The 9604-nt window shown below is 35.8% G+C and overlaps 1 pseudogene across 1 annotated transcript; it reads right to left on the reverse strand.

Annotated features, from left to right (window-relative positions):
- Positions 1-6703: 6703 nt before the first annotated feature.
- On the reverse strand, positions 6704-7618 carry LOC307096361 (KATNB1-like protein 1; annotated as a pseudogene). The gene has a single exon. The product of its transcript is annotated as a KATNB1-like protein 1 (transcript).
- Positions 7619-9604: the final 1986 nt, after the last annotated feature.

The following is a 9604-nucleotide window of genomic DNA, read 5'->3' on the forward strand; positions in this document are numbered from 1 at the left end:
GCCTATTCTGGTGTTATTTTTTAAAATTTATTAGGGTGATGTTGGTTAATAACATTATGTAAGTTTCAAGTGTGTAATTCTATAATACATAATATGTATATTGCATTGTGTTCTCACAACTCAAAGTCTAGTCTCTTTTTATCACCACTTATTTGACTCCCTTCACCCTCTTCAACCTCCTCCCACTCCCCATTCTCCTCTGGTAACCACCATACTGTTGTCTGTGTCTATGAGTTTGTCTGTTTTGTTTCATTGGAAAAATTAGAAAGCCACATGCAAAAGAATGAAACAAGACTGCTATATGACACCATATGCAAAAATTAACCCTTTGCACTCGCTTGCTTTGTTCTCGATTCCTTTATTCTACTCGGGATTTAATTTTTTAAATATCCCAGATTTTACAAAGCGCGGCAGTAGAATAAAAAACTGGAGTTTCTTTTCATACAAACTTATTTATTTGGATTTTTTTATATTTCAAATTATTGATACATTCAATAACCATCACACTCGACATCCGAGTGCAAAAGGTTAACTCAAAAAGGATCACAGAACTAAATATAAAATCTAAAACAATAAAGCACATAGAAGAAAACATCAGTATTAAACTTATGGACCTTGGTGTCAGAGATAATTTTATGAATATGACCCCAAATGCAAGGGAACTAAATATAAAAATAAATAAATGGGAAAATCAATATCTATAAGATTTTGTCTTCTAATCCAATAATAAAGCATATTTAATTTATTTAGATGTTTTAAAGTGTATCTTAACTCTTTATAATTTTCCCCATAGATGTTTTATTCATCTTTTATTAGATTTGTTCCCAGATACTTGATATTTCTGACACTATTGTAAATTTGTATTTCTTAAAGTATATTTTTAATGGTTTGTTGTTGGTGAATAGAAATCAAAACTACTCTTGTATATTAATCATATATGAAGCCATTTTGCCAAACTCTTCTGTTATTTCTATTGAAGCAAAGATATATTATTTGGATTTTCTAAATTATCACATCATCAAAAATAATCTTCAAATAATCACAATCAATTTTATTTATTCCTTTCTGATCTTTATAACTTTTATTGTCATATTACACTGGATAGAACTTCAAGTATGATATTAAATAAAATGGTAATAATGAGTTTCCTTGTCTCATTTCTGATTTTAAAGAAAATGCTTTCAGTGTTTGCTCATTTCTGGTAATGGTAAATTTAGGATTATTTTACAGATGTTTTTAAATTTTTATGATCATGTGTTTTTTGTATTAATTCATTGATATAATAAGGTACATTTATAGATTTTCTATATGAAGCCATTCTTGCATACTTGGGATAAACTAAATTTAGATATGATATATTATCTTTTCTACACACAGTTGGGTTTTATTAGCTAACATTTTGTTAAGATTTTTGCATTTTTATTCATGTACTTTTCTGAGTCTGTTATATTTCACCCAAAAAGGAGGTTTAAAATAACCACTATCCTGTCCTCTGAGGTCTGGAGATAAAGGAAGGAGATCCACCATTGAAATGGGCTAACTTATTTTAATGGGAATGATGGTATTGAAGAGTGGCAGATGCCAAGTAGCAGCATTTAACCACTAGATGCAAGGTGAACATGTTTACTACAATGAATATCAGAGATCATTATGCTTCATGATATGTCTTAATCCAATATTAGGATCGAGATTTTTTCTTAGTCACCAAAACGATTCACAGCTAAGCTTCAATCTGTCTGAAAGCTGTTTTACTTCCAATTTATCTTGAATCTTAGGGTGCAATTCTCTAGGGTTCCAGCTCAAACTATAAGGTTTTTGCCAGGGCTTCTACTGTTCATTGGCCTTGATAAATGACATGCAGCTCTCTGAGCTAGCTTATTGAAATCAGATATTATTTTAGGTGTGCCCATTTCTTCAAATCTTATAAAAAATGTCTTCTTTCATCTTGCATCCTTAAATCTATTCCTCAAGTTTATACTGACAAAAATTAACACAATATTAGAATACTTTTTGCATGTGATCCTTCTCCCCCAAGTTAGACTTAGAGATGCTTTTACTTTCTAATTAAGTGATAGCACTATGGGATATTTTAGCAATGCAGGACCACCTTCATCAACTTATGAGAAGAGATATTATCAGAAGGTTTCTGCTGACCAAGGAAATTTGTGGACTTTGGAGATTTAGAGTATTCATATTCTTATGAATTATTCAAATAGTCCCAAGTTCTGGGTGTAATATTCAATAATGTTTCTAATTGGTATGTCAGAGGTATTGACCAATTAGAATGGACATCTATCTGGTCAATTAGTATGGATACTCACCACTTTCTTTTATTTTTTTTATATAGGATGTGTGACTTCATTTTATTTTTTTATTGTCTAAAGTTTTACATATGTCTCCCTTTTCCCTGCTTGAACCCTCTCCCTCATCCATTCCCACCCCAGGCAAGCCCCCACCGCCCCAGTGTCTGTGTCCAGTGGTTATGCTAATATGCATTCATACAAGTCCTTTGGTTGCTCTCTAATCCCCCTCCCCTGCCATTTGTCTCTGGATCTATTCTTGTTCATCAAATTATGTTGATCATTATATCCCACATAAGAGTGAGATCATGTAATATTTATCTTTTTCCAACTGGCTTATTTTGCTTAGTATAATGCTCTCCAGGTCCATCCATGCTGTTGCAAATGGTAAAAGTTCCTTCTTTTTTATAGCAGCGTAGTATTCCATTGTGTAGCTGTACCACTTTCTTTTAAAAAAATATCTTATTGTTGAGAGTACTACACATGTCCTCCTTTTTCCCTCTATTGCCCCTCTCCACCTGGTTCCTGCCCTGACCCAAGTCTTCACCACCCTATTGTCTGTCCTTAGGTAATACATATATGCATATAAGATCTTTGATTAATCTCTTCCTGCCCCACCCCCTGCCCTCTGAGATTCGTCAGTCTGTTCTATGTTTACATGACTCTGATTCTATTTTATTCATTAGTTTATTTTGTTCACTAGATTTCTTGTTAGTTTATTTTGATTTTTAGATTCAATTTCTGATAGATATGTATTTATTGCCATTTTATTGTTCATATTTTTCTTCTTCTTCTTCTTCTTCTTCTTCTTCTTCTTCTTCTTCTTCTTCTTCTTCTTCTTCTTCCTCTTCCTCTTCTTAAGGAATACCTTTCAACATTTCATGTAATACTGGTTTAGTGGTGATGAACTCCTTTACTCTTTTCTCATCTGTGAAACTCTTTATCTGACCTTCAATTCTAAATGATAGCTTTGCTAGGTAGAGTAATCTTGGTTGTAGGTCCTTGCTATTCATCACTTTGAGTATTTCTTGCCAGTCCATTTTGGCCTGCAAAGTTTCTGTTGAGAAATCAACTGACAGTCATATGGGTGCTCCCTTATAGGTAACTAACTGCTTTTCTCTTACTGCTTTTAAGATTCTCTCTTTGTCTTTAACACTTGGCATTTTAATTATGATGTGTCGTGGTGTGGCCCTCTTTGGCTTCCTCTTATTTGGGACTCTCTGTCATTCCTGAACTTGTAAGTCTATTTCTTTCACAAGGTAGGAGAAGTTTTCTGTCATTATTTCTTCAAAAAGGTTTTCAATATCTTGCTCTCTCTCTTCTCCTTCTGGCACCCCCGTAATGCAAATGTTGGTACACTTGAAGTTGTCCCAGAGGCTCCTTATACTATCTTCATATTTTTGGATTCTGTTTTCTTTTTTCTCTTTGAATTGGGTGTTTTTTGCTTCCTCATATTCCAAATATTTGGTTTGATTCTTGGGATCCTCTAGTCTACTGTTGAATCCCTGTAAATTATTCTTTATTTCAGTTAGTGTATGCTTAATTTCTGACTGGTCCTTTTCCATGTCTTTTACATTCTCACAAGATTCTTGAAAGAATGTCACATTATGTTTCTTGACACTCTCATTGATTCACGTGAAGCTCTCATTAAGTCATTTAAAACTCTCATTAAGATCCTTGAGTAACCTTATAAGCATTGTTTTGAACGCTGTATCCAGTAGTTTCCATTTCTTTCATTTGCAACATGTTTCTTTGTCTCCACATTTTGGCTGCTTCCCTGTGTTTGTTTCTATGTATTAGGTAGAGCTATTATGTCTCCCAGACTCAGTAGAGTGGCCTTGTTTATTAGATATACTGTAGGGCCCAGTGGCTCTGTCTCCCCAGTCACCTGATCTGGGCTCTCCAAATGCACTCCTGTGTAGACTGTATGCACAGTCTTATTGTAGTTGAACCTTGATTGCTATTGGCATCACTGGAAGGAATTGACTTCCAGGCCAACTGGCTGTGAAGACCAACTGCAACTATAGTGGAAGAGCTACAGTGAAGGAGATAGCCCTATGGAGCAGGACTTGCTTCAGTGGGGCTTTGGTACTCACTGAGTCCACCCCTTGACTATGTCATGTGTGAATGTGTAGTGTTGTACTGTGGTATGATCTGAAGCTCTCCACTGGGTACACTGGCTCTGGAGCCTCCAGTGAGGTGCAAAGTCAGCCACTGCCTGGGACTACCTGGCAGGAGCAACAGAGAGATCTGCAGATGGCTGCTATTTGTATTGGGCTGGGAAGTGCCCAGGTGAGACCCAGCTGTGAAGGAATGAAGGCTGGTGCTAGTGCCGAGTTTTAGGCTTTTTATTGATAGGTTTGGGGCATGCTGACTCCAGCTGCTGCTTGTTTAAGAGATATTGTCAAAGTCTGAAGCCTGAGCCAGGACAGTTCATTCACATGGAAAATCCACTGCAAAGAGCTTGGGTGGGGCTGAAAATTGGATGGGGCGGAGTGTCACGGAATCACCAGAGAGGAGTGAACTAGTATGGGCCACTCTGATGGAAACTCAGATATGGCTGCCAGTCAGTTCGGGGATGGGGGAGGTTCCAGCACAGGAACAATGACCCCTGCAAGCACCCCTGTCTGTGAGAAAGCTGCCATTGAGTTCCTGCCATGATGCCAGAGAGTCCAGTTCCTCCCCATATGTCCCTGGATCCTCCAAAGCTGCCACCTGGCACTGGAGCTCAGAGAGATCGAGTCTGAGTAAGTTTGTGTGCTGGCCCTTTAAGAGGAACACCTGGATCTCCAGAAGCTTCCCTGATACAGAACTGAAAATATTAGAAATCTATAGACAATAGAAAGTGAATATAAATTAGCCAACTCTATGAACATTCCCAGCTAAACACTCAACCACAATTCCTTCTGTTTTTTACAACCCAAAGTTATGGGGACTTCTCTAGAACCCTGGGCTTGGGGTCTGGTATGCAGCTAGGACCCCCCCCCCCTGCTTCTTACAGGAGGCCATGAAGATATCCCCCCTGATTAAAAAATATGCCCCATGTGGGTGCCAGACCAGCCTGTTCCACGCCTCTATCCCTCTTACCAGTCTCAATGTGCTTTCTTTTTTACATCTCTACTTAAAGGATTTCCATTCATCCAGCTTTCAGGTGTTTCTGAGTGATGGTTGTTCTGTATTTTAGTTGTAATTTTGATGTATTTGTGGGAGGCGGCGAGTACAGGCATTTACCTACACTGCCATCTTGGTTCCTCTCTGTTGCTTAAGGAATGCCTCAGGCTCTTATAATTTGGATACTCACCACTTTCAAGTCTTCCATCAAATGTTACCCTACTAATGAAGAATACTATAGCCACTTCATTTAAAATGTCATCCTGCTCTAGACTCTAGTACTCCCTATCTCTCTTATTTTACTTCAATATCACTATAACTTTCTAGCATATTATATTATTTACTTTTAAAAGTATATTTATTTATTTATTATTTAGGGGGGATATTTAGTAAATTTACTCAAATGAAGCATAAATGATACAGAATTGAAAATATTAGAAATCTATATACAATAGAAACTAAATATAAATTAACCAACTCTATGAACATTTCCAGCTAAGCACTCATACAAATACATATTCACCTCTTTCTGTTATATAGGAAAAACACATACATACATGAGATGATGATTCTGGCAAAAAAAATTCATAGATATTAAAAATATTCTCGTTTTAAAGATGGTGTGGAATAAGTTTTAACAAATTCACATGAATGGAAACCCCTGATTTAATTCCATAATTTTCATGCCAGAAGTATGGTTGGTTTTACTTTTTAAAAAAAACAGATCTTGGTGTCATATACATTGGCTTATTAATGATTAAGGCATTTTGTTTACACAGTATCTCAGTGTGGACAAAAACCTTTTAGTATTGATTATTTACTATGATATTTTAAACTTTCAAAGTCTTTCAATGTAAGAAAATAGCTGCACACATTTGAGTGTTTTTTTATAAAACACAATCTTAAAAAAAGTAATGATGATTGTTCTTTGCTTTTCCTAGTAATAAGTTTTGTCTTATTTTCTCCACATAGTGTAAAGTATATTCTTATGAAGGATTGCATTAAGCTCCAGTAGTTCTTCAATAATGTTGCCAAGTAACCAAATGTAGCAAAGGTAAACCATCTTCATAATGCACTTTCACCTTATTAAAGTTGAAGCTGCTCCTTTCGGATATTTTTCCACTTCAATGTGAAATAGATTGTTAGGGTTTCGTTAGTGGTTTCATATGTGGCTTTAAAAGAAAAAGATTTTTATTTCTTTTACAACTCAGTTCTCCAATGAGACTTGTTTGGAAATAATATAGTCCAGGGATGTTTTGAATAACCAAATGCTCTGTAGTAGATGAAGTCTTTCAATGCAACTGTAATAAATAAGCATCTACATCCTTAGCTGTATTACCAGTATATCCTGGAACCAAAGTAAGATAGTTTTCTTGTTCCTATAATCCACTTAATTGTTGTTTTAAAATCTGAATATTTCCATCATTTCTAATGTCTGTTTTGTATGATAGTTCTGACCACCACCTTTTTATGACTGCTTGAAGCCAGTTTAAATCAACTATTATATATTCTTCAAATTTGATTTTAAGTAGTGACTTTACAAGAGGCAACAAGTCTACACAGCAGCGAGTGAGATGTATTGTTTTTCTTCCTGTAAACTGTGGGTAAGCACAGGAAGGCAATCCACCACCACTCCAAGGTCTTCTATCTTCACCAAATAAGTTACAAGTTCACTTATACTTCTCTTTTTACAGAAAGTTAAAGCTACATTCAATCTCAAATTCCTGCTGAACAAAACTTGTGCCATTGTTTCAAGATCCTGAGAAACCTCAGAAAAAAAAAACACTGTATTTTGATGAGGCACTTTCTGTCTGTGAAGAACCAGAATCACTGGAGTTAAGCAAATATGTTTGACTATCATGGTGTAATTTTTCAGGCAGGTGGCCTGCACAAGCCAGTTCATTTTCTTTATTTGCCATATCACAGCCCCCACTTCTAGGAGACTGTTTCTTTTTAAAACAATAATTTGGAAAAGGATAATGAACTTTCTTTCTGTGGTAGATCACCTTAGGTAGTTTATTTGGCCTTTTAACAGCCTGTCCAACTGTTCTACTTATGTAAGCAGCCAACGGTTTTGGAGATTTCTTAACCTCCTTCATGTTCTTAATAGTAAAATTAGAGATCCTTTTTCTAGGATGATCAATGGAATGATCCTCAATATTATTATAAAGGTTCTGTCTTTTAACATTGTGGGTTTCAGATGCCATAATCTCTTAAATACCTAAAACAAAAAGTATTATGAGTGTGTATATTTATTTCAGTAGCTCCACCATTCTTTTAGCTTTCCAGATTTAAAACCTTCAAGATACCATAGACTTTTACCCTCATTTTTTTCTATAGTTAATCAGTCATCACATTTTAATATTTCTTCCTTCAAAATGTCTCTGGAGCCTCATGGTACCATGGCACCTCAGTCCAGCCCTGGCGCTGACCAACTGCTGCACCCTGAAGCCCAGAGAGTCCCTGGGCTCTCGGCAGAGCCCCACTCAGGGTCATTCAAATGCGGCTGCACGTGGGGCCCGCTGGATATTTATTTTTATTTTCTATAAACTTTCACTTAGAATGTAAACTCTATGAGGGCAGGGATTTTTACTTGTCAAGTTCACTGTAATAATTGCTGAATTAATATTTGTTGAATTGTACCAAATACTACATCAGTTTGTATTCAATTATATGAAACAGAAACACCCTATTTTAAGCAATAAATAAATAAATAAATAAATAACAACAACAACAACAACAACAACAAAAAACTGTCTAATACAGGCAATCAGGTGCTTACAGAATACTTAGCTAGAGAAGTGGGTTTTAGGCTAGGCATCTAGGAAGGATTCCCCAATCAACACTCTCAATGACCCATTGGGGTACTGCTAACTCTATTACATTCAGAAAGGTAAAGAGTGACCACAGTGAGGAAGCCACAACTGGAACTTTAATGTTGACCTTAAGACCACATTGCCATATCTGCAATTCAACAATAAGGAATTGCTACAGCTACTCACAGTTCTAGTGACTGGATTCTCGAGTGTTGCTGTAGCAAGACCCAAGGTTTCTAGATCTTGCTTTTGGTGATTAATAATGGCAAAAATGACAGGAGGAAGACTACCTCACAAAATTTTTTCTAATTTTCATTCAGAATCCTGGAGTTTTTAGTCTTCTAGTATATATACTACCAGCAGGTGCACTAGAAGAAGGTGGAAATGGATGTTGTGTTCCAGTTAATCATATTTACTCCATCAATTATGCAAAGCAGGGTATATGTATATTACATCTAACATGTGCTCTTATTGAAATATCACTATTCTCTTGAAAAAAAGGGAGGAGCTTATTATGCAAATCTAGTAGTTAAAAGATGCTTTCTCTTCCTAAATTGCTTCAACAATTCTGGAAGATTCTGTATATTCTTTCCATTGTTAAATTACTGTTGAAACCAACTGATAGCAATTGCACTTCTCCCACCTGGTTATGAAAGTGATTATTTGTTAGCAGAGACATACTAAGAGGAGAGGGCAGTGGGAATGAAAGGCCTTGGGAGATTTTATCACTAACATTTAGAAATAATGCACATGGTGATAATAAAAAGCAAACTGACTTTTAGTCAATTTTTTATTGTTTTTAAATTCTCTACAGAAAATATACCTCCCTTTGTCTGCACCCAGGCAATTGATCTACTGCCCGATCCTTACTACATCACTGTTTGTTAGTGTTATTAAGGTTATTATGTCTTAGAATAAGAGATTTTCTTCTTGCTTCCCATGTAAACTATAGAAATCAGATTTCAAAATAAAATTGTGAGATGTAACGTTAGAGGACTGATATTAAAAGCATAGATGTTGGACAGTGGTTCTCAAATATGTCTGCACATTACAAAAAGCTTGGGAGCTTTAAAAATGCTGACCCCTGGGCGCCACCACCATACATTGTCATTAAATTTGTCTGGGATGAACCTGAGTATTTTTTTAAAGCTTCTCTAGTAATTCTTTTCTTTTTTAAAGCTTACCTAGTTATTCTAATGTGCAATTAATGTTAGGAGCTATTTCATCTAGTAAAGCACTTCTGAAGTGTATTTTAAGCTCTAAATATGGATGTTTGTAGATAGACTTGGGGAGCATTCTGTGGCTGTGGATTAAGTGGCCAGAGCTTACAAGAGGAAGCAGTCTTGATACACTATAAGGTAGAACAGCAGTAGAAAT

This window comes from Cnephaeus nilssonii, assembly GCF_951640355.1.
Source record: "Cnephaeus nilssonii genome assembly, chromosome: X".
In the NCBI taxonomy this organism is placed as follows: Eukaryota; Metazoa; Chordata; class Mammalia; order Chiroptera; family Vespertilionidae; genus Cnephaeus; species Cnephaeus nilssonii.